Raw genomic sequence first — 26,401 nt, forward strand, 5'->3', positions numbered from 1 at the left:
CCCAGAGAGGCTTGTCTCCTTGTTCCCCCATCTAGCTTTTGTTTTATTAGGACCTTATTGGCTGTATCCTATTGTAACACACCTCAAATATTCTGTGGAAAAGGATCAATCTGTAGATACAGAAGAAACAGACAATATGCTGTCATTTCAACATGCTTTATCAAAGCCAACTCAAAAGGCTGAATACACCACAATGGTGAATGAAAGGAGCCATCCCTGGAGAATGGTCTCACCGAAACATGGCACATTTTTTATTACTACATCAAAACTCTCAGCTTCAATGCATCCTAATGACCAAGGATTAGGTTCCAAAATTCCTATCTGTATACTTTTTATACATTTATACTTTTATTTTTTTAAAATATATTTTATTGATTTTTTACAGAGAGGAAGGGAGAGGGATAGAGAGCTAGAAACATCGATGAGAGAGAAACATCAACCAGCTGCCTCTTGCACATCCCCTACTGGGGATGTGCCCGCAACCAATGTACATGCCTTTGACCGGAATCAAACCTGGGAACTTTCAGTCCACAGATCGACGCTCTATCCACTGAGCCAAACCGGTTTCTGCAATATACTTTCATATATTTTACTTCCCAAATTTTTTTCACTAATTTAATGTTTTAAAATTACCAAAAGATCAACGTTAGCATACATTGCTCTTCATTTTTATAGATGTCTGTGTCGGTGATAGGACTGGCTAGGTGTCTATCAAAACAACAGAGACTCAATTTAGTTGAGGGTGCCAAAGTGCCCACCTGAAAACCTTATTTCCCAATTCCCCCTGCAGCTTAGAATGACCATGTGACCTGATTCTGACCAATGAGATTAGCTGGAATTTATTAGAGGTATTTTTAGGAAAGCCCCTTGAAGGGGGTAGACTCAGCTGGCATCTCAGTTTGAGTTTCCCCAAAGAAGATACCAAGACAAGGACTTGGGTGCAGGTAATTTACTCTGGAGGGAATCCCAGGGAACAGAAATGGAAATGGAGTGGGGAGGAAATGGTAGAAAAGCAAATGAAGCATTAATGAGCCGGTTACCAGCAGGGCCTCAGGCCCAGGCCCACTTGGGAGCCTATGAGTTGCTGTATAGAGCAGGCCTTACAACTGTCTCACTGGAGGACAAGTAAGTGAGCCTCTTGTTTTCCATTGGTTGAGGTCACTCAAGGTCTGTTAACTCCCCTACACTAACTGGTTGTATAATGGGTGGGTTACTGCTCTTGCTTGTGGCTGGGTGGTCTTCTGTGGCCCCAGCAAAGCAAAGATGCTGTGGTGTGGTTGGTGCATGATGCCCCCGTGTACATAGAACCATGTTGAGCTGACTGAACTAAGAGGCCAGGGGAATGTGGCCAGAGCCCCCAGCATGGACTAGGCCCATGTGCCCAAAGCACTCCGTTTCTCCTTCCTGCCCAGTGTGACAGCATAACAGCTGGTGCTCTAGTAGCTGTGAGAATGAAAGAGGGCTGTACCCTGAGAATGACTGACTGGAAATCTAGAAGAAACCCAGGCTCCTGATGTCACCATAGGCTAATAAAGCCTTCAACTGTGTAACCTGAGCTTGTTACATGAGGTAAATGACAAACTCTCACATTGTTTAAGCCTCAGTCATTAGTTTTCTTTTAAATATTGCTGAACTCAATCCTAATTGATGCACATCCCTAATACCAGCCACACTCATCAGAATCAGCTACACGGTGCATGAATAAGTTCACTTTTTTCACTGTGCCTAATTCCTTCTGACTCAGTTAAGGCTGGGTTCCTACTCAGTGAAGCTTACCCAGAGGAAATGTCTCCCTTTGAATTTTTTCTCAGCTGCCTGGAAACCAAGTGGTGTTTTCTTTCTTTTTTTTTCTTCTATTTTATATATATTTTATTGATTTTATACAGAGAGGAATTGAGAGGGACAGAGAGTTAGAAACATCGATGAGAGAGAATCATCGATCAGCTGCTTCTTGCACACCCCCCACTGGGGATATGCCGCAACCAAGGTACATGCCCTTGACCGGAATCGAACCTGGGACCTTTCAGTCTGTAGGCCGACACTCTATCCACTGAGCCAAACCGGTCCCAGCATGTTTTCTTTATTTATGCATGATATCAGAAACATCCCTACACATCAGAAGTCACTGAATGTTCTTCTTTTTAACAGATTTTGTATTAGTCAGCAGAGACTAACTGCTGTAACAAACAATCCCAAATGTCCATTTCATGAGAAAGGTTTATTTCTTGATCATGTCACAATTCATTGGAGGCTGGAAGGAACACAGCTCCATGAAATCATTAGGGAATCCATGTACCATCTATTTAATGTCTCTACTATTTATTTATTTATTTATTTATTTTTAAATATATTTTATTGATTTTTCACAGAGAGGAAAAGAGAGGGATGGAGTTAGAAACATCAATGACAGAGAAACATCGATCAGCTGCCTCCTGCACACCCCATACTGGGGATGTGCCCGCAACCAAGGTACATGCCCTTGACCAGAATCGAACCCGGGACCCTTCAGTCCGCAGGCCTACGCTCTATCCACTGAGCCAAACCGGTCCCGGCTAATGTCTCTACTATTCCAGAAGGCCTTGGAGACCTCCTTTGGATCATCTGAGCACCAGGGAGACAAGAGCAAGAGAAGAGAGGATTCCACAGGCGGTTCCATGGTCTAGGCGTAGATGCAGTGCAGTCATTTCTGCCACATTCTTGGATCCGAGCTCAGTCCTATGCCCCCACACCTCTGCAGGGGACTCTGGGAATTAAAGTCCAGCTGGGTGCCCAGGAGGAAAAGACAGTATAGCATTTCACATGCCTCTGCCACAGATGCCAATGTTCACAAAAGTTTCCAACAAAGCTCCCCTATCGTGGCCCGGGCCAGGACAGTCCTGCCACCGGGTCTCCAGAGCTTTGTGCTGGCATCCCTCTAAAATTGTGTTCACAAATGTTGTACCTCCTTGTGTTTCAAACACCTAAATTTTTTTTATTACAAGTAAAATAGTCGTAAAAACTGAAAATTCTGGCATATTCCAAATATTGACATTTGTGATGGTGGTGATGATCCACCACCCAGATGCCCCTTCAAGAAAAGTGGAGTTGCTGCCCACCCCCTCTGCTGGGGGAGTGCCACCAGCTCTACCCTGTCAGGTCTGCTTCCGCTGTGAGCTCCCTCGTCCAAGGTCACAGCTTTCCCAGGCAGCCACATCCCATGAGTGATGGGGGAGGGGGGGAGAAAGAGGGCCGATAAAGGCACAGGGCTGGCTGGGCAGCTATGACAGACCCTTTCCATGGCAGAGCTCCAGCCAAATCTGCCACCAGCTGTGTCACAGTTCTACACACCCTTCTGCCCCTCCCGTGTCCTCCCTCCAACTTCAAGGGCACTGGCCAGTGAAACCCCACTTCGCAATCCCTAACCTGCAGCAGCATTTCAAACTAAAATGAGCATGTGCCTCTGCAGCAAATATATATATATATATATATATATATATATATATATATATATATATATATATATATATATATATACAAATAAGTCTAAATTTATTTTTAAAATATATTTTATATATTCATTTTTTAAAATATATATTTTATTGATTTTTTTACAGAGAGGAAGAGAGAGGGATAGAGAGTTAGAAACATCGATGAGAGAGAATCATCGACCAGCTGCCTCTTGCACGCCCCCTACCAGGGATGTGCCCGCAACCAAGGTACATGCCCTTGGATCGGAATCGAACCCGGGACCTTTCAGTCCACAGGCCGACGCTCTATCCACTGAGACAAACCGGTTCCGGCTATTTTATTGATTTTTTACAGAGAAGAAGGGAGAGGGATAGAGAGCTAGAAACATCGATGAGAGGAAAACATCGATCAGCTGCCTCCTGTACACCCCCCACGGGAGATATGCCCGCAACCAAGGTACATGCCCTTGACTAGAATCAAACTTGTGACCTTTCAGTCTGCAGACCGACTCTCTATCAATTGAGCCAAATTGGTTTCGGCTAAATTTATTTTTAAAGCATGTCTTAGTGCTATAAGATTTTGAGCAATTAAAAATGTATTCTGAATTAAAGAGAAAAAGGTGATTCTTTTGGAAATGCATCTCTAACTGTGAAGGAGGGGGACATTTTATGGTGCTTAGAATGAAGGATCAAGTTTAGGGGATACCCGTATTTGAATTTCATTCCTGTTAGGCACTCTGAACGTTTCAGACCTTGAAGCAATGCACTTGAGAATATCCAGGAAGGCTAATATGCCTTGCTTTTGTAAAGTGGGAGAAGGACAATTTTTAAGGTAAAGACGGAAAGGAAAACCAGCACAATGCCTCCTGACCGCTGTTAGGAAAGAGTGCACCTGCAGGTTGATCCTCTGGAAACCACGTGGGTCTGGGTCAGGGCTCTCGGAGCCAGTGCGCCCTTTGGAAAGCATGTGTCTCCTATGCGAAGACTGCTGCCTCCTGCACAGAATGCCACCACCATTTTTTTCTTGCCTTTGTTTCCTTGTTTCTGTTCTAGACATATTGATCATATCCACCAGTCCCAAACCACCGTCCACAGAGAAAGACCTCCTCCCCTGGAGCCTCTGAAGTGGCATCCCCCTGCTGCAGCTGAGTGGACCAGGGATGGCGTCTGAGTTGACAACAGCCAATCTCTATTGACCAGAAGTGGATGGCCTTGCGCAGAATGACCAAATGAGGCCATTGGAGCCCACTTTCCAAGGGATGTGAATTGGGGAAGTGGAGAAAGCCATGCTTTTAGAAGAGAGAGCAGGAGAGAAGGTGGCCCAGAAGGAGAGGAGCCGAAAGGCAGGCAGAGCTGTGGGACCAGGGCAGTCAGAACGAGGTGGGAGGGGCAGCAAGGCCATGTCGGAAAGCCTCACGCCTGGGCAGACCTCAAGGCCCTGGCTTCTCAGAGCTCCTGAGCTCTTCCCTGCCCAGAGTCGCAGTGACTGTTCTGGCTTCCCACTGCGGTGTAACAAACCATCCCAAAATGCAGTGGCCTGAAACAAGAGCCATCTATTTTGCTTATGAATTTGCAATTTGGCAGAGTGTGTAGGGAACTGCTTGTGTCTGTTTCATGATGCCTGGGGCCTCAGCCTTGGTGACAGGCCAGGTCAGAGCCAGTGGCCCCCCGTTCATGTCTTTCCGTCCTAACCCCTGGCTGCTTATGGGTGAGAGGGGAACATCCCCTGTGTAGGCAAGTTGCTGGGGTCCAATCACCCCTTCCTCGCTCTTCCAGGAACCATTTCTTTCCTCATCCACCACCTCCATGCCTGGCTCAGAACTCTCCATGGTTTGAAGGATGTGGAACAATAGCTGCAGTTCAAGTCCAGTTGTCTGCAGTTTGACTTGAACTCTGCTGCTTCAGGCAAGGATGGAGGTAACTGTCTTATGGATGGCCCAGGGCAAAATGCGGCCAAATGAGTTCCTGCTTCGTGCTGCGAACATTAACGGAAATGCTGGGAGCACCAGGAGAGGACACAGGAAGATCAGTGTTCTTCTGCCCAGCCACCCTCCCATCCCGCAGCCTCAGGCTGGCGTGCTGCAGGGCGGGGGCATTTCACCTCCGAGTTTCCCAGATGCCTGCCCAGGAATTTAGCACAGCTTTGTTTCAAGGACTTGAGCTTGTACACGTGACAGGGTCAATGCATAAAATACAACGTGAGGGTTGGCCATGGAGGCCCTCACTCCTCTGGGGGGAAAGCCCAGGCTCTCCCTTCCACAGGATGACCAGTGAATGTAGACTGGTGGGTTAGTCAGGGCAGATATGTCCACATGGGTCACGGCTTAGCTTGAAGACTGTTGTCCAAAGGTTGGGTATGAGGATTCTGCAAGCACATTTGTTGTGTGAGATTGGCTACTTTTTACTACTTTTACTGCATTCCTTATGATCATTTTATTAGCTATTAAGTGCAAATCCCCAGGTCCCAATCTTTCACTCTATGATGGCATTATTGGCATTTAGACCCCTGAAGCCATTTAGGTCAGCTCTACTGCTTGTTGACGGAGTCCCTTGTCAAGGACCTTGTGGGCCGCAGCCTTGCTCTCACCTCTAGCCCAAAGTCAGGGGCTCCAGCCCGGTCAGCATGGCTCAGTGGTTGAGTGTTGACCTATGAACCAGGAGGTCACAGTTAGATCCTAGTAGGGCCACATGCCCGGGTTTTGGGCTCTATCCTCAGTGGGGGGCATAGGAGGCAACAATCATGAATATCTCTCATTATTGATGTTTCTCTCTCTCTCTCTCTCTTTCTCTCTCTCTCTCTCTCTCTCTCTCTCTCTCTCTCTCTCTCTGTCATCAATAAAAATATATTAAAACATGCACACACACACACACACACACACACACAAAGAGAGAGAGAGAGAGAGAGAGAGAGAGAGAGAGAGAGAGAGAGAGAGAGAGAGAAATGGAGCTTAAAGCAGAGTGTTCTCACCAGAGTTGTCTTGTTTGCTCAGGACACACATCCTGAGGTAGAAGTAACATCACAGTGTTTCCTTGGCTCTCCCTCCACCGAAAGGACTGGACACCCCAGTTAGCCACTCCTCCTGAGCAAATCTCCCGCACACTCAGTAAATGGCTCTTTCTGTTGCCACCTGGCATGTGCCATTTTCTTCCTCTGATACTGTTTCTCCCCAGGGGTACCTGCATCTGACACCACCTACACTCCCCGGAGGTTGTCATATCTATGCCAGGACACCTTGGCATGCTGGCCACAGGTGGCCCAACAGGGAGAAGGACTGTCACACACACACCCCCAACCCCCAGCTGTGCCCTGTCAAACAGAGCAGGGCTGCTTGGGCCCGGCATCTTGGACTCTGATGTTTGCCGACAATTGAGTCTCCTCTCCCAGGAATCAGCAATGGGGCAGCGACTGAGGACAACCCAAGTGGTCAACACCATGACGCATATTCAGAACCTTCCTCCCTTCCACTGGCCATTTGTTCTTGAGTCAAACCTGGTCCCCCAACTCCTTCTTCCATGGATGTTTCCTCAAGTTCCTCACTCCCTCAAACTGGTCAGGATTTCAGGGCTAAACACAGTTCAGGTTCCCGCTGGAACCCTGGGCATGGGACTCCATGCCTAAGGCTTTCCAGAACACCAACTACATGGGCTGTTTTCCTAACCCCTCCACATAAAACAGGATCTCCTCACTCCTCTCAGTCCCTGATCTTCGTCCTCTTCTTCCACTTATTTTTTTTAATCTCATCACATCCTGTCATATTATAGCTTTACTTTTTGTTTATTGTCTATCTCATATCAACTAGAAAGTAAGAATCAGGAATCTTGATTTTGCTATATTCCTAGCACATAAAAAAGTCCTGACATATAGTAGGTGCACAATATATTAATTCAGTAAAAGTAAGAGAGGATTTATTTTCCATTTTACAAACATGATTTCTTTCTTTTATTAATAAACAAAAGACTTGGACAGTAGAAGACAGGATAAGAGAGAGTTAGAGGGCTTTTTTTGCTTTTTGCAATCTGTATTGGCAATAAAAATGGCTAATAAGGAGAGATAGAAGTTAACATTCTTTCCAAACTGGTTATAAGCTTGATCACTTTGAATAACAATGGCATTCCCATGGATGAGTAGAGATTTAAATCTCCTGGCCAGAATGTAATGGGTTTTCTGTGTCCAGTTGTGCCACTTCTGAGCATGAACACACCATCATCTCATTTGTTATTGTATCTCAGGGTACAATCTCGATGAATATCTATGGTAGAATGATAATGTGTTGACACTACGGTAGGCCCTAGGTGGCAGACGATATTTGGGAGTGAGATGACACGATGAGATGTGGCACCTAGTAGGTATTGGTACCTATTTATAGTAATTTGACTCTTAGTTCTCAGAAGATGAAATCTGATTTATATTATGGAATTAAGCCCTTTAAATTGCAGTTTAAAATATGGAGACCAAGAAAATTCAACTTTTAAGCCTTCATAGAATTTACAAATTCACTGAAAAGTCATTGGCATCTATTATTTTCTTGTTGAAGATGATTTATAGGGCAAGTCTAAGTTCATGATTTTATCCCACTTAGCTTACTCATCTCCAATTGTCAATAGGCTCAGTTCTAATGAATATTTATTAAGGGTCTACTATGTGTCAGGCGTAGGAGGATGAACCATGGGAGGGAATATGATGAAGAGGAGAGAGTCTTCTTGGTACAGGAAACTTGGTGTGGGGCTTTGCCATCAGGGAAGTGTGCTTTGGGAATGGCTCCTCCTCTGCCTCACTAGCTGCTAAATCTTGTCTTTGAGACACTTTTCTCTTTTGTAAACAAGGACTGATCCTATGTGACTAAAAGAGCTGTTAGGATGTTTAAATGACATGAAGTTCCAAGCCTGATGGTGTCACATACACTGTGGTCCAGAAAGGAAGCTATTTTCTCCCCGAGATACTCTGGTTTCCAGGAGCCAGCAGAAGACTGGAGCAATTCAATGGCAGATTCTCCTGAGTAGAAGATTCTCCTCCATAGAGACCTAACATTAAGAAATTGGTACAAATGGAGGCTTCAAATGTCACCGGTTTGCCAGAATAGGGGGAGCAAAGGAAGCCAGGGCGGAGGCATGGTCTCTGTGCTTGTGCACGAACAGCTCACTTGGGGCAGTTGGCTTCTTAAGGAGCCACAGCTCCTTAGGGGCACGATGTTCACAATTCATGACAAGATGAAGCATCTTATACAGCCTGTTTCCTCCCAGAGAGCAGGGGGCTGCTTTGAATATTTTGCAGCCTTTGTAAAGCTCTAAAATCACTTTGTAATGTGAAACATGTCTGTGGTGAGACTTTGTGTTTTTGTTCTTATGGTTTCATGCAAAGATTGAGCAAGAAGAATTTGTTATAAACAGCTTGCAATTGTTTAGTGAAAAAAATAGAAAAATAAAGTTGGGTGGGCATCAATCAGACTTCTCGACAAATCCAAGCTCTCTCAACAGACTGATCAAATATAGCCGTGCACGTGTGTTTTGGCTACAGACCTCCGTTCATCCTACTGTGAGACCGAGGATTGACTGCTCTGGGAGCTTCTGGTCTGGGCATGAGTGATTTGGATCCATGGAATGAGTGAGAACACCGCTCCGGAGCCTGCTCATTGGGGCATATTCACCCATGTGGAAAGTCAACCTCAGAAAGATTTGGAAGAGTGATTCTCATCTGTAAGAGGCCAAAGGTGGAGAAATGAAAAATTCTGTAAAAGGGATAGTGTGAGACTTTCTATCTATTTTTTTCCTCTGTAATATCTGGTTGAAATTTTCATGTTTATGAATTGCAAGCTCAACGTGGCTTATGGAAATCCATCTGCTTCTTCTGCCACTTACTTCATCACCAGGAATCTACTGGTGGAAAAGGACACGCTGTGTGTGTGTGTGTGTGTGTGTGTGTGTGTGTGTGTATTTGTGATAAAGTCTCTCACAATTCCATTACTGTAATATTCCTTGAAATTACTGCAGTAGCAACAAAGACTTGATTGGTGTGTTCAGTAAGTTATTGTGATGGTAGAATCATCCAGGGAGTTGATCTCTTGAGATGTTGGTCAGACTGCCAAGTGCAAAGATACTCTGCTAATTGTGTCCATACTATTTTTGATAAACAGACTATTCTTCTCTGTACTCTGATATAGTTACTGCAACTTGCATAAGACATTTCCATTGTCCTATTGAATTTATTAACTAAAATCTCCATCTTTACAATCTCTCTCTATATAAACTACTTTAGAAATAATTGCATAAACTAAGAGTAAATTCTATTTCCATTCTTGTTATATCATTTTCTTGTTTCTGCTGGGAACATTGTATGAACATTTGGTGTCTCCATGGTACATATTTCAGAATAGCATGTTCTGCTGCAGACGGAGTTTAACATTTTTCTTTCCACAAATGGAACATGAGAGGAGCTATTTCCCCAACATCTTTTTTCAAATGGATCCCCTAATGCAGACAATCTAAATGACATAATTGTGTGTATGCTGTGTGTATATGTATATTTTGACTAACCATGGGAATACTGTTCTGGTATTCCTTAGATTGATTACTTCTACCCAAGATTTTGCCGTCAGCACCGGGCATCTTGTCAGAGGCCTTTCTGGTTGAGTGAGAAAAACAAGGCAGCAATGCACTGTGTGGAGAGAACATGTGCTTTATGTTCACTGATGGGAAAAGGGCTTGCCACCCCAGAATGACAACATGGAGACAAAAAAAAACACAGTCTCCACTTTCCTAATGTAGACATTAGCTTTGGAAAATGTGTCTTCTGAAATTCCACCTCCCTCAACCTGCCCATCCAAATGGGGGCTTTTTCCAAGAAAAACATTCGTGGCTCCAGCTCTGCATCCATTAGCTTGCTCACGAGTCTCTGTGTTATTAGAGGTACTGCTGGGTGTGATTCGGTGTTTCCAAGAGTAGAATAAAACAGGGTGCTGGTGGCGGGTATTTGCCCTCCACAGAGAAATCAGTAAGGATGGAGGAGACCAAAGCAGGTTCCCGAACTATTTTACTAACATCCTACCACCCAGCACCACTTGCACACAGACTGGTCAGGCACCTCTCCTCGGGCGGAGTTCCTCATTCGTGCTGCAGCTACACAACTCACATTTTTCCGCGTCTGCCTAGTCATGAGCTCCTTAAGCTTAAAGATGTAACGTGTTGACTTTTGATCCTCAGTGTCTACAGCAATGTCTAGGACATAAAATACGTGTCTGCTGATTGAGTAGTTGAATAGAAGTTCAACTGTTTCATCTGTTGCAAGCATTTCCACAGACATTCCTGAATCCCAGATTCCAGAAGAGATGCCCCTCCCAGCCCTCCTTCATGGACCAAACCCTTTGCTCAGCATGGTGGGCACACACCCGTCAGTTAACTGCACCTTCCACTATTAACACAGTTGGTGTATTTTATCTAAAATTTAAAATAAAACATTTATAAGCATAAGCAGCTCTAGAATTGGTTTTGGCATCTTTGGTATGATCCCTACATTTAAAAATAAAGTAGTATTCTCTTTTAAGAAATTAGAAAAAAGATTTTTACATGTTTTGTATCAACTGAATTTTTCCAGTAAGTGCTTTTTCAAAACACCTATTTTTGACAAAAAAAATAACAAAGAAATATGAAAAGGAAAATGTGAATTGAGTGGTTCTCAAGCTTGCGTGAACATCAGAATCGCCTGAAAGCCCTGTGGATACACGTGGCTGCATCAGGGCTGAGACTTTCCAATTCTAGCAAGTCCCCGGGAGAAGGTGGTGATGGTAATGGTGCCTTGATGGTCAGCAGGCCGTGCTTTGAAAGCCACTGACCTCCATTCGTAGACAGTGATCTCAACGGTTCAGAATCGGGTTTATCATTGGTTTGACTTTAAGTAATTGGGAAGATGTCATTGGTTTTGTGAAGTCTCCACTTCTATTTGTCTTATTGCTTTCCCTCATTTTTTTTCTTTTTTAAAGGGATATGTTTAGTTGATGGAGACACCAAGTTAGTAGGATGGTAGAATCATTAGTGGTGAACAGCCAGCTCTCAAAAACAACAAACACCCTGATTGGTAGCATTTGCCTCCCATGGTATAAACCCCCTCCCATGGCCAATGTCAGGCTGCCAACATGAACTCCCAGGCGGGGGCTGGAAAGAGAAGCACACCCTGGGTCCACCCCGGTGCTTTGAATTGGAGCTGTTACCGACTAGTCCCTGTGGGCATGCTGCTTCATTTCTTTAACCTCCGTTTCCTCACCTGTGAATGAGAGATAATAAAAGCTCTTCTTAGCTACTTCCTGCCAGAAGCCAGAAGTAGCTAAGCCTGCTCCAGAGCACCTGCCATCGGGACACCCGTTGGTACCCTAACACCCCCTGCTCTTGGACAGCTGTGCTGGGGCTGTTCTGAAGGCCGCCTTTGTAAGAGTTGTCAACTCCTCCGGCTCCCTCTTGTGTGTGTGAAGCTTCCTGTGGGGTGTTCCCGTGGCCCGTGCTCACATGCAGTTACGTAGTTTGCTTTAAGAGTCTGCTCAGCAACCGGCCTGAGCGCCGCTGGCCCAGCATTAACTGCCCTGAACAGTTTGCCCTGAGCATCCTCAGGCTCCTCATTTCGCTCTGCGTCGTTCACTTGGCTCTTTGTTCTATCCCCGAGAAGGTTTCATCTTCTGGGTCAACCACCAGGAGGATGACTGAGATCCTTCTTAGCCACTTTTTCTCTGCCTTTCTGGGGTAAATTCATAATCTAACCATCAGGCTGGTGCTTGGGTTGTAAATTATCCTGCATTCCTGCCACACAACAGCAGGCTAAGGGGTTGGCAACCTGTAAGCAGTTAAAAGTAGACATGGGATTTATAATTGTGGGGGGAAAAACAAAACAAAACAAAACAAAACAAAACTGGAAATAACTCAAAGATCAACCATAGGGATTGGTTAAGTAAGTCTGTATAGCCACAGGATGCCTGCTATGCAGCAATTAAAAATGACATTTGTGAAATGTTCCTAAGGATGTAAGAAAATGCTATGACTTGTTCTGTGACAAAGTCTGTACACACACACACACACACACACACACACACACACAGACCCACACTGTGATCGCCACTGTATACAAACAACAAAAATGCACACAAAAAAAGAATAAAACAAATCCACTAAAATATTAAAATTAGTTGTGACTGGGTGGAAAGATTAAACATGTCAAAAAAACTATATACATGGAGCCACTTTGAAATGGAACCAGAGCTGCTGGCCAGAAGAACTGCCTGGCATGTCTTCACCTCAAACCTTTGGAATGTTAGAACGATGCAAAGTACCCTCTGACCTGGCCCGAGTGACCGTATGCCCCAAAGACCTGCTTGCGAAGTAAGAAGGCTGATGGAGTGAGTACCGGACGGATGACTATCGGATTGAAAATTAAAAACATTGAGAGGGACATCACTGTGTCATGTTCCCGGCACCACAGAAATGCCTTCCTTCTCTGGTGTAATCGTTCCCTTCCCTTTCTCATAAACACCCACTGCCTTCGCCTCCTCATCGAAGCACTATTTGGGCTTTTGCCTGAATCAAAGCTTCTCTAATAGTTTTTCTTTTGATCTCAAATAAATGTTTCTGTCTCTCACTTGCCAAGGCCTTTAATTTTTAATTAATAAGCATAATCCTTGCTCCCCCATATTCTTCCTATGATTTCTAGATTTTGTACAATAACAGGTCCTGTTGATTGAGTACGTGTGTGCAAGGCACGTGGTAGACCCTTTGTATGTATTGTCTTATCGTCAGGACAGAAGTCGAGGTAAGTTTTCTTCCTACTTTAAGGTAAGAAAGCTGAGGTACAGAGAGGTTGGCCAACTTGCCCAAGATGGCAAACTAGTAAGTGAGAGAACCAAGATTTGAAGAAACATCGGTTTGATCCCAAAACCCATGCTCTTGCCACCACCACACTTTGAAGATTATGTATTTCTTTTATGATGCTAAAGCCATGTAACAAACATTGTTTTTAAAAAGCAGAGCATAGGGTAGGCCAGGGATCATTTAAAGGCACAAATATATGGGTGGAGGGGGTTGCACTCAAGGCCACAGCTTAATAATGCTCCTGTATAATCTAGAGAACCGCCTTTTCCTCCTGCCAACAGGGTCAGCACCAGGCACAGGTTCAGAGCTCAGCACGGCGGGAGGGCAGCCCCCTTCCCCCCCTGCAGAGCACACGCAGCAAACACCGGTACAGGTATCTGCTGCTGGCATCAGAAGCCGCTCCCTTGGAGGAGGTAGCTGTAGCCTCTCTCCTCCCTTTCCTCTCTCCACACCCCTCATCACTTGGTTTGCTTCCTGGCTGCCCTCTGTGTTGAGGCCTTATGTGCTAAGAGGGGTAGAGGGATGCTTGCTATACCCTGTTCTTCAGTGCTCTGCCTTGGACGGTGGCATCTTTATTTTACGTCTTGGACATAAGGGTTTATAGGCAGATCCGAGCAGTGTCCAAGATGATAATTGTTTACTCTGCAGATAGGAGACTTGAGCACAGTGTTTAAACCCCTGAGCGTTGAGCCTAAGGGTAAGCCCTCTCGGTTTACCACGCGGCCTCTCAGTGCTTGCAGCCTGTAATCTGTATTGCTTTGCCCATCTCTGTGACCGTACACATTGTGCTTCTTTGTAACGATGTGTTAATGTCTCTGTCTGTGGTGGGTGAAGAGCTGTTTGAGAGCTGGACCATATTTTTCCTTCAGCCCCCCACCCCCCCACCCCGCCTCACATGGACGAGGTCAGAAAGGATGTGCATGGCCACGTCTCAAAAAAACTGAGAAACCACAGGAGACTGTGAGAAGTCACAACTTGTCCCGAACCACTTGGAACAACATTGTTCTTCCAGCTCTTCATGAGCTTAATCTCTCAGAGAGCACGCATTCTTTCCTGGGCCCCACCAAATCCTCCCCACGTTAACGTGGGTCCCTTCCCCCTTTTCCAGTCCTGAAGACAACACACACACACACAAACACACACACACTGAGTGGCCAGATTATTATAACCACCCCATCAGTACTTCGTTGGGCCGCCTTTTGCCTTGAATACTGCTGTGATTCTTCTTGGCATTGACTCCAGGAGATGCTGAAAAGTGATGCGAGGAATCTGTCACCATGCCTGATGGATAGCACTGTCCAGTCTGTGAGATTTGATGGTTGTGGAACCAGCTGCCTGATGGCTCTTTTAACTTCGTCCCACAAATGCTCAATTGGGTTGAGATCTGGTGATTGTATGGGCCACCTAAGCAAGGTAAAGTCTCCCCCATGTTCTTGAAACCACTCCTGCACAATACGAGCACCGTGGCATGGCTCATTGTCTTGTTGGAAGAAGCCATCTCCATTGGGATATGCCAGTGGTGGGCAAACCTTGGCTTGCAAGCCACATGCGGCTCTTTGGCCCCTTAAGTGTGGCTCTTCCACAAAATACCTGGGCAAGTCTATTTTGAAGAAGTGGCATTAGAAAAAGTTTCAGTTCAAAAAATTTGGCTCTCAAAAGAAATTTCAATCGCTGTACTGTTGGTATTTGGCTCTGTTGACTAATGAGGTTTGCCGACCACTGGGATACGCCATCAACATGATAGGATGAACTTGATCAGCAATGATACTTAGGTATGTTGTGCTATTCAGACTTTGTTCCACATGAATTAAAGGGCCCAGATCATGCCAGGAAAACATGTCCCAAACCATAGCACTGCCCCCACCCGCTTGAAGGGTTGTACTCATGCATGTGGGGTGCATGCTTTCATGCTGTTTCCACAAAATTCTCACTCTGCCGTCTGCATGATGCAATTGAAAATGTGATTCATCAGACCACATGACTTTTATCCAATGCTTGACTGTCCAATCCTTGTGTTTCTGTGCGATTTGGAGATGACAAAGGTGTTCTAATAGGCCTTCGGCTTCCATATCCCATACAATGCAATGCATGGCTAATTTGCCTACAAACATCAGGTGGTCATAATAATCTGGCTACTCAGTATATACTGATTGTTCTTTGCTTCATAAAAACACTCTCACACATATGTGTTTATACTCACCTTGTTACACGGCTTGTAGGAACATAAAAACTGGAGAGAGAGGTAGGAGTGGGACATGATCATTCAATTATTGGAAGGCAGAGGACAAACTTGTATAAAAAGGGTCTTCAGCTTCTCAGCCTCAGGAACCATCCTACAGTGCCAGCTTTGACCTAGCTATGTTGAATGGAGCTGCCCCGGACTCAGTTATCCATGCTGCATTCCAAAGCACTCAGGCATGGCAGTCGTGTTGCAGCATGAGTCATCCCTGTGACCAGTTCCCACCAGCACCAGCCCAAAAATGGAGGGGACCAGACTGCCCCCCCCCCCCCCCCCGCTGCTATGTCTGGGAAGCCCTATGGGAGTCCTCATAAGCCCGGCACAGGCCAAGTAGCAAGATGGTGAAATGAGAGCATTAGCCCCATTCTCACCTGTCAAGCTCACCCAGGAAAGGGGGTGCAGAGGTAGACGTGGCAAGAACAGTCTAAAAATCCATAAAAGGTAAAGGCTTCTTAGTAGTTGGATGAGCAGAAAGACAGCATTACACTAGAAACTATGGATGTTTTCAAACTTGCATTTTGTAAAAGTTCTTGAACATAAAAACAGTTATATGCTGGAGGAGAGGGGCATCAGACCTAAATCCTTGGATATCAGAAGTGTACACACTATAAATGCATAGATATGATGGAGTCACATGTTTCCTCCCTTTTAAGAGAAAAGAACGTGTCTGGATTAAAGGGAGAAAAGAGAAGGAACTGGCCCACTCACCATGAGTAGAAGGCTCTTCCTCAATAGTTTCATTCACAATTCCCTTATGACATGCTTTGGGAGTAAAAACTCTTATTTCCAAACCTTGAAATTCTCAGGTCCCCCTGCTCAGATATCCAGGGGAAGGGATCTAGTAGAGAAGGCAAAGGAGACCACTGGGTTGGTCAGCCCTTTCGGAAGTAAGTCACAGGAATCAGCTTAGCTCGGGAAAAAATGGGGGATTTATCTCACAGACTCTATAGCACAATTGAAAAACTAACCCATAGGCAGGGCAGAGAAACAACTGGGGTTCAAAGGCCTAGAATGTCAGGCTTAACCCTCTCAAGATTTTTGCTCCATCTACATTTCATCTTAATTCACTCTGTTTGGCTTTCCCCATTCTCCCCATCACCACCAGTGAGGAGGGGGGCATCTTTTCCCCCAGTTGCACTTTAAGAAATCCCAGGGAAGGGCACTCGCTGGCTAAGATTTGGTCAGGTGCTCACCACTTAACCAATCAGCCATGGCCAAGGTGTGTGTGGGAGGGCCTGGGGTTGACTCAACCTTAACTAAATAGACCATGGCCCAAGAAATGGGGTTGGGAGTTTCCACTTGAGCCCGGGGGCTGGAGAGATGAAAGCAGCACTTCTCTGAAGAAAAGGAAAGAAAAGCTAAGCAAAAAAAGACAGCAGAGATCCATCACATGACCAATTCCCAAGGATCACACAGGCGTCAAACAGAAGGAGTGGCCAGGTCTGGCACATGGAACATTATAAAGCAATGTGTTTGCTGACAGGATGCTCCCTGCCCTCACCCACAGCAGAGAGAGACTCTCCCCGGGCTATGGGGGGAACAGTGGTCGGGGACCCTGGAGGCAAAGACCACAGTATCTTCCCTCACACGCAGAGTGAAGGGTAGGGGCTTTAAGGGGATAGATAGTTCTTTCTCAATATTTCTCACGAAATAAATAATGGGTTTAAGTTTAAAATAGGAAAATAAATGAGTGTCTATCATTTTCTATATTATGAAAATGGTGTAAATATATATGCACTAAACAATAAAAATGTGGTAGTGAAATCATTTATAAAGAATACAATAAATGCATTTTAAGTTTTTAATAAAAAATATTTAGTATTCCCTAATAGTTCTCAATCCTTCTTGGTTTTGTGGTTTCTCTCTGACCTCCTGAAATTCCTCCAGGTTTCATAAGACCTTATAGCTTAAAAAAAAAAAAAAAAGGGGGGGGTGTTAAGTCATTCGTTTGATGATAACATAGTGTGTCCATGTTCTGTAGACACTGTGCTAAGTGCAATGAACACAGTGCTGAGTGAGACAAAAATGGTCTCTGCCCTCAGGGAGCTTGCATTCTAATAGGGTGCACAGCTATGAACAAGACTGCAGATGGGATCCTGAGTAGAAAAAGTTCAGGGACACGTGAACATTTCAAATGAGTGTCCTATTGTCACACATAAAAGGAAAACCCCGGGCCTGCCTTGGTCCAGGTTACAGAGCAGGACACTGCCCTCCTCAGAGCAGAATGCATCTCCAGGTGCACACAGACCAGCTAAGATCATCGGGGACTGGCTCTCCGTGGCTCTCAGTTTAGCTCTAGGTTCCCAAGGTAAAAGTGAAACCATAGATTGGGCAGTTCTCAGCTGTTTTCAACAAAACGCCTACAGTGGTGCTGTGTTCAGTTCGTGGCTAATTGCAGGAGAACAGGAGGAAGCTCTTCTCTCCTGGATTCAGGAGAGTGAGCTGTTTGTCAAGATGAAAACAAAATAATAATTAAAAAAAAAACCCTGAATTTTCTAGAAGATAATGTAAATGTGGACTGCATGGACATTTTCATGAATACCGGATGGAAATTTAAAGATGGTGGGCAGAAAGATGAATAGGTTCTAAAGAATATACCACTCTGCAGTCACCTTGACCCTGAAAAATCTCAGTGGCTTAAACAACAATGGCTTGTTTCTTGCTCACACCACACATACAGCCCAGGCAGGGCCACCCCGCCCAGTCCTTCAGGGACCCGGGTTGATGGAGGATGCACACATTTCCTCAATAGCTGGTGGCAGGAAGGCTGTGTGTGGTGACCATGTGTTGGCTCCTACACTTTCTGCCTGGAAAGACACACATCACGTATGCTTACATTTCTTTTTCTTCTTTTTCTTTTTTTGGGGGTGCCATCATTAGCCGAATGGTTACAGCTAATTTAAGTGGGGCAAGAGAGTACCATACTACCTCAATGACTGATTTCATACAAAAATGATGATTATTCAGAATGCTATTTATAATGACTAGAAGTCTAATTCAGCTACATTCAATGTTCCACGTGTTTTAATTTTAAGAAGATATTTTCTAAGACTTTAATCACTGGTCACTGGGTTGATGCACAGAGGGGTGGAATGCAATTACCCTCCCTTAGAATCTGGGCTGGCTTTAGTAGACTGACCAGCAGGATGAGGCAGAAGTGATGTTCTGGAACTTTTGAGGTTAAGGCATGAGAAGCCTTGCAGCTCCCGCCTGGTCCCTAAGGACCTGTGATGAGCAGAGCTCATGCCAACCTGAGATGCACGTGGAGCATGAGGTGCTTGCACTGGGATTTCTGAGCTGCCATGTAACCAGTCCAACTACCCCAGTATCCCCACGCTGAGGAGCCATGTGGAGGGAATCCATGCTGGGGAGAGACTGGGAGACAAACCAGGAGAGACATTCTCCCAGCCGGACACGAGGTGGCTTCTCTAGTTTCAGTCTTTGGGATAAATGTATTTCTGCCTCCTGCATGTTGTGTGAGGGTATAAGTATCTTTTGGAGTGAACATACCTCTAACTGATATATTCAGGCTCTAATTCCTGAAGGGGAAGATGTTTGATCTTAAAGAGTTTGGGGAGGAATCAGAGTCTAGGTTCTCAAAGGGGAGGGAGGGAGAGAAATGGTTATGAGGCCTGAGTGATTGCCCGTGGTCAGCTGTACTGTGGGGCAGACAGCAATTGGCATGAAAAGAAAGCGCACCCTTAATTAATATTTGGCAAAGGAGGCCAGAATACACAATAGGGCATCGACAGTCTCTTCAGTAATTGGTGTTATGAATATTAGACAGATACATGCAAAAACATGAAACTAGACCACCATCTTACACTATATACAAGAATAAACTCAAAATGGATTAAAGACTTATATTTAGACTTGAAATCATAAAAATCTTACAAGAAAAGATAGGCAGCGAAATCTCAGCCATCTCGTAGTGATGTTTTTTTCTGATATATCTCCTCAAGCAAGGGAAATAAAAGAAAAACTAAATGTGACTATGTCATATTAAAAAGGTTGTGCACAGCAAAGGAAACCATCAATAAAATAAAAAGACAACCCACTGAATAGAACACATTGGCCCATAATACATCTAATAAGGGCTTAATATCCAAAATTTATAAACAACTTCTAAAACTAGGCATAAAAAAAACAACAGTACAATTTAAAAAATGGGTCAAAGGACCTGAATAAACCCTTTTCCAAAAAGGACATACAGATGGCCAAGAGACATGTGGAAAAATGCTCAATGTCACTGATCATCAGAGAAATGCAAATTAAAACCATGGTGAGATATCACCTCACACCTGTCAAAATGGCTATCATCAATAAATCAACAAACAACAAGTGCTGGAGAGAAAAAATGACCCTGGTGCACTGCTGGTGGGAATGCAGACTGATGAAGCCACTGTGGAAGAAGTATGCAGTTACCTCAAAAAGTTAAAAGTGGAACTTTCTTATAACCCAAATTCCACTTCTTAGAATGTATCTGAAGAATCTCGAAACACTAATTTAAAAGAATATATGCACTCCCATATTCAATGCAGAGTTATTTACAATAGCCAAGACAGAGAAGCAGTCCAAATGCCAAATCAATAGGAGAGTTGAATAAAAAAACTGTGGTACCTCACACAATGCAATACCCTACTCAGCTGTAAAAATGAAGGAAATCTTACCTTTTGTGACAGCATGGAGGGACCTGAGAGTAGGATGATAAGCAAAATAAGCCAGTCAGAGAAAGAAAAGTACCACAGAATTTCACTTATGTGTAGAATCTAATAAACAAAATAAACTAACAAACAAAAATTTTAAAATTAATTAAAAAAATTATAGAGCTCAACCAAGAGTGAGGTGTCCCTGGAGGGCCTCCCACCCTCACCCCACCCCCACTGAGTAGGACCACCCTGAGCTGGCAGCAGGCTGGGCTCTGAGAAGACGTGAGGTGGAACATGGATCATCCTGTCCACTGACACCCCCAGTCACGATGGAAGCTATTTGGTTCAGCCCTTTCCCCTACCTAAGCTGTGAACAACTTGAGGGGAAAAAAATCCCCCCAAATGTATATAAACTGGGGACTAAAACTTCCCATTTATTCTTCTAAAGCTGATGATGGTGGGTGTGGCTTGATGTCTTATAGCCTCACAGGCTGGCTCTGTGAACCCCAGAATTATCCTGATGGCATCATTTGGTCACAAAGCGCATTAGATGGCGAGGGCCAAAATTGGGCAAGGGTCATGACATGAAGGACCCCAGAAATCACAAGCTTCCTGTGAGCACCTGGAGGAAAGACAAAGTTGCTGACATGAGTAGCCCAATGTCTCTCTCCCAAATGGATGGATTAAATAAGAGTCAGAGAGACTGAGAGTATCACACTAACTGTGCCCCCTCCCAGAGGGAGAAAACAGCAGGGAGGGAAGGATCACCTTCTCTGATGGTGGAGTAGTTACCTGGTGGCCTTTCAAGAAGGGTATGGGCCTTGACCTAGCAACACAGAGCTACAGAAATCATGTTGGTCTTAAAACCTAAAATACAAGTTCATCAGATCTTGTGCTGGCTTCTCTCTTTATGTCAGCAAGCATTTATTAATGTCTGCTCTAACCATCGCCCTTAGGGTTGTGTGACCCTAACTCTAAGGGCCTGCATTAATGGGGGAAGAGGGTAAGCTGCTGGAACCCAAAAGCCCTCACTCAAAGGCTCTATGCCATGCACTCTCACCAGGTTCTGGAATAAGGAGATGAACAAGACAAGGCTCTGCCATTCAGGAGCTGTATATTGAGACAGACAAGTATAGAACAGTAGTACCTACTGGGAGCATGACCTCAGCATCCTGAAAGTGAAGAAGCAATCAGCTTTGCCTTAGGTGGGGCTAAGGTGAAGGTGCACGGGAGACAGAATAGCTGAGCGGAGCCTTGGGGAAGAGCAGGATTTGCCAAGTTAGGGAACAGCTTCCTGGAAGGTGTGGAGAAACCAAGTTGTATGCCCAGACTACTTGAGCATTCCTGCAGTCAGTTACTTGAACATTTCTGCAGTCACTTTGAGGGGCTCAGTGTTGAAAAAAAGGCACAATTCCTGTTCTTGGAGAATTTATTATTCCACTGCATAGAAGTGAGAGCAGCCCTGGCTGGTGTGGCTCAGTTGGTTGGAGCATGGTCCCATACACTGAAAGGTCACAGGTTCGATTCCCAGTCAGAGCACACACCCAGGTTTCAGGTTCTATCCCCAGTGGGGATGCAGATGGAAAGCAACGGATGGATGTTTCTATCTCACATCGATGTTTCTCTCTGTGTGTGTCCCTCTCCCTTCCTCTGTCTCAGTAAAAATGAAACATATCCTGGGGTGAGAATTATTTTTTTTTTTTTAAGTGAGAGCACTGGAAGGTAAAACTAGAAAGGTGAGCAGGGGTCAGAATGTCTTATGCATCATGCCGTGGAGATTGGGCTTAACCCAAAGCCTGTTCCCAGTCCATTGTTCCCACATCCTGCCACAGAACAGGCTTGTCACGGGATGTATCCCATCACCCTCTGGAGCCAAAATGGCCGTGCTTGTGATGATGGAAACGAAGATGTCCAACACAGAAATGCCCTTTCATGTTCTAGAAATCCTAGAAATGCAGGAAGCCTTTTCATCTTTTTTCCAAGCCATAACAACACTAGAGAAAATAAACCAAAGTTAAAACAAGCATCTGTACCATTATTATACTTAACATTGAAATGCAACATATAAAATTGAAACAAAACTTTTTAAAGTACCTAAGGATTAGGTGAAGTCTCAGAATGTCTTCCAGGCCAATCCTATATAATAAAGAGGTAATATTCAAATTGACCGTCATACCCTTGCACAAGATGGCCACCCCATGTGGTCATAAGATGGCCACCCCCATGCAGTCACAAGATGGCCACCACAAGATGGCTGGCAGGGGAGGGCAATTGGGGGTTCTTGGGTTTGCAGCGGAGAGAGGACAAATGGTGGTGGTGGCGCGGGGGGGGGGGGGGGGGGGGGGGGGGGGACCAGGCCTGCTGGGAAGGGCAGTTGCAGGCTATTGGGCCAGCAGAGGAGCAGTTAGGCATCGGTCAGACTGGCAGGGGAGTGGTTAGGAAGTGATCCGGCTGGCAGGCAGAAGTGGTTAGGGGCAATCAGTCAGGCAGGTAGGCAGACGAGTGGTTATGAGCCAGCAGTCCTGGATTGTGAGAGGGATGTCCCAGATTGGAGAGGGTGCAGGCTGGGCTGAGGGACACCCCCACACCCCAGTGCATGAATTTCATGCACCAGGTCTCTAGTAGAGAAATAAACAGAAAAGGAGGGTATTTATAATGAATTCCAAAGACCTGATCAAATTTCTTCTAACTTTCAGGACTGTTAGTTTTCCCCTTCTTTTACTTAAACTCAGAAGATGTTTAGATTAATCTGGAAGATAGTGTCTTAGAGGCAGTTAAAGAGGAAAAACACAATTCAAAAATGAATAATTATTGGGCACCTGTATGCTCTAGGCTTGGTGTTACAGCACATGAGAAAAGTAAGTTGACTTTTTAACTAATATTTAATGGTTAATGTTTTACATTTGATGAGTAAAATGTCATTATGCTCAGTCTAAATATGTTCCTAAAGGTAAAGTTCCAGTCCATGTTGATTTTTATAAGAGGAAAGGAGGTATTCTTTATGGTAATAAATTAATCTGAAACAGTTGTGGGGAATGCATTGCTTAAGTGTTTGATTAAAAAAAAAAAAAAAAAAAAAAAAAAAAAAAAAAAAAAGTAAGCCCTTGTGCAAATTTCAAGGTTTTTTCTGATGCTTAGCAGGTAGAATCTTTCTTTAGAAGAGAGAAAATTATTCCCTTCTAACTGACACACAAAAAATAATGATGGAAATGTATATTGCCTACCTGGAAATGTACTGTTTGGTGTCAACGGAAAGTTGTTGCCTACAATTCAACACCAAAAGGAGTCCCCATTTGGAGTGCGGTGAAGGGAGAGACTTTATTCCATGTGAACAGCTCTGTTGTAATGTGGCATGGCGGCATGGCTGCGGGACAGCGCGGCTGTGAGGTGGGCCCAGGGCGAGGTGGGCCCAGGGCAAGGTGGCCCTGGGGGTGCTGCAGCTCTGCTCTACTCGGCCTGCACCCCAGAGACAGCCTGGCTCCCCTCCACTCCGCGTGGCAGTTCCCGTCCTCCCCAGTGACACGGCTTTGTTCCACTCTGGTCTGAAGAGACAGCTTTACAGCTCAGCCTGGGAAATGCTGTCCCCCGTGGAGAGGACAGTCCACTCCCAGGGCCAGAGGAGAGCTGACAGACAGCAGTCCCTGCCCCTGGTCCCTGAACGGTCCATCTTCAGGCACAAGAGAATCCCAAATCTTCTTAGTTTGCTTGATCCAGAAAGCACTGCTTGACTGGTTGAAATAGAGGCACTGGCTGTTCAGTGAAGATGCTAATGAGGATACAGCTGCACAGTTCTGACTGGATGAAGAAAGTCTTCGTCTCATTGGTTGAAATCTGATTCCAGGAACTCCTTTATAAGGGCTGGCTCAGTGTAGGCAGGCAGTTCAGTGCAGGCTTCTCCCTGAGCATGGCTTGTATGAGAGGCCCCTGTTTAGCAATGCCTGCTGGGCTTTGTTTTAAAATTACAGCACAATTAGCCACCAGGAGCTCTTCACTCTCAAGGTCAACATTGGCTTACCTGTCTCTCTGCTCTGGCTTCTATCAAGCTGGAGGGAGGAGAAAAGTGTGAGTCTTTGAGGCTCTCATTCCAGTTGGAAAGCAGAAATGACAGACATGCTGTTCATTCACAAACACTCCTGGGTTCTGTGGTAGTTGCTGAGATTCTTCACAGGTATCCTGGTTCTCATCTCTTTCTGGGCTCAGTGTTAAGTTTGAACTTCCCAGTCTTTCAAAAGTGAGGTGTGGCCATGTGACTTGGCTTGGACAATGAAATGTGAAAGCTCCAAGTACTGATGTGTGACTCACCATGCTCCCTTCTCCATGAGTCCATGACCGTGGAGACACGTGGCAAGGTGGCACCGCCGTGCCTGAGTTCCTTTGATAAGGAGATATTCTCAGTAAGGAATGAAGTTGTTGCATTTGGTGACAAGATCTGAAGTTGTAGAATCTAGCATAATAGAGCCTCTGGCAATGGACTGTCCATGTATCCTGTGGTGCTAGGCCTTGAGAACAAGATGGTACTGGGAAACTCTTTCCCATCCAGAAACCCTTGCCCCAGGGAAAAAGACAGGCAAACAATTGTGAAGCCACAGACAGACACAGGTGAAAGGTAGACGCAGCATTGGGGAATTCAGAGATGAAGGCAAGTGGTGAGCTATGTTTCTTTCCTGTAAAACAGGAAGGGGAAAGATGGGAAAAATCTCTTACGTATTTTGTTGCAATTGGTTCTAAACTTGACATGGTCTGCACTATTTATAGTGAAGTGATAGAATCGTTTACATGCTAGTGAAAGGCATGATATATTTGTTTGTATGAAACTTCTAGTTCCAAGATGGCCAATTGGAGTCATATATTCAATCAACTGCAGCAGAAAAGCAGTGGCTGCCCTGCATTTCACTTGCGAAAGATGACGATGCTGGAGCCCCTCTCAGGAGCAGACGATGTGATCAATCAGCCATGTCTGCCTTGTGGTTAGGAGAGCAGAGCCCATGCGTCACTATTTGCCAGCCCACGTCTAGCTAAAAGAGAAGAATTATTTGACAGCTTATCATGACTTCCCACCCCAGAAAGAAGTGGAATTGCTTCAGAGAACTCACATTATAAAACTATAACCTGTGCCCCTGAGAAACAAAAACAACAACAACAACAACAAAAAAAAATTCTATACAATTTCAGCGCCCCCTCCCACATATAGCAACATAGTTCTATAGATAAGGCTAACATACATGAAGAAGAAAAACACACATTATCACTTGGTTGCACTGTCTTAACTCTAAGTTCTTATGATAGCGAATAGGCTAAGCTGCTGCTACATTCAGACTTCAAGTACGGTGGCATTATTTCTCTCTCACAAAATAGTTCATGAGCAGCTCTGCCATCTCCTCGTGTGGCTCTAAGGCCTAAGGCAGGGTCTTAGGCAGGGTGACAGCAGACGACAGCTCCGAGCGGAAGTCTAGGGAAAGAGACTTTACCTCTGATGAGCGGGCTTATCTCCACTCACATTCCGTAGGCCCCAACTTGGTCTACGATCACACTGACATTCAAGGGAATCTGGAAAACGTACTCCCTAGAGAGGCAGTTGTGTGCTCAGCTTCAGCTCAGCATGTTCTATTACTAAAACCAAGAAAAGGAAGATGCATAGACCCCAGAAGAGTCAGCAGTCTCCATCGCTGCTATAGAAGAACAGAGAGACCAATTTATTCCAAAGAATTCAGGAAATTCCTTCATGAAAGAAGGAGGAGGAAAGGCGACAAAGGACCTAAATTGATAAAGAAGAAAGGAGTGAGACTCAAAACTAAGATTCTTCTAAAATGTTTACCAATAACATTCACTAGTTGGTGAATGTTCAGTCAACATCATGTACCTCCTGACATTGTTCTGAGAAAGGCAGAACGTGCCTTGCCTTCTTGCTAAAAATGCATTACACCAATCTAATCATGAGGAAATATTACGTAAACCCAAATTGAGGGACTTTTTACAAAATAGCTAGGCAAATACTCTTCAAAAGTGTCAAGATCCTAAAAGACAAGGAACTAAGGAATTAGCCTAGATTGGAGGAAAAATGAGACATGACAACTAAATGTAATGTGGACCAGAAAAAGGACGTTAATGGGGAAAAACAAATTCAAATGAACTGTAGATTAATTACTGTGCTTTATCAATGTTAATGTCCTTGTTTTGATAGCTACAGTATGAACACAAAGATGTTTACTTTAAGGAAAGCTAGG

At 44.7% G+C, this 26,401-nt stretch overlaps 1 protein-coding gene across 1 annotated transcript in view; it reads left to right on the plus strand.

Annotated features, from left to right (window-relative positions):
• The window catches only part of PTCH1 (patched 1), a 258,590-nt gene that overhangs the window by 83 nt on the left and 232,106 nt on the right, over positions 1-26,401 (plus strand). The gene's annotated exons all lie outside the window — the stretch shown is intronic.

Source organism: Pipistrellus hanaki (assembly GCF_964339955.1).
Source record: "Pipistrellus hanaki genome assembly, chromosome: 11".
Classification (NCBI taxonomy): domain Eukaryota; kingdom Metazoa; phylum Chordata; class Mammalia; order Chiroptera; family Vespertilionidae; genus Pipistrellus; species Pipistrellus hanaki.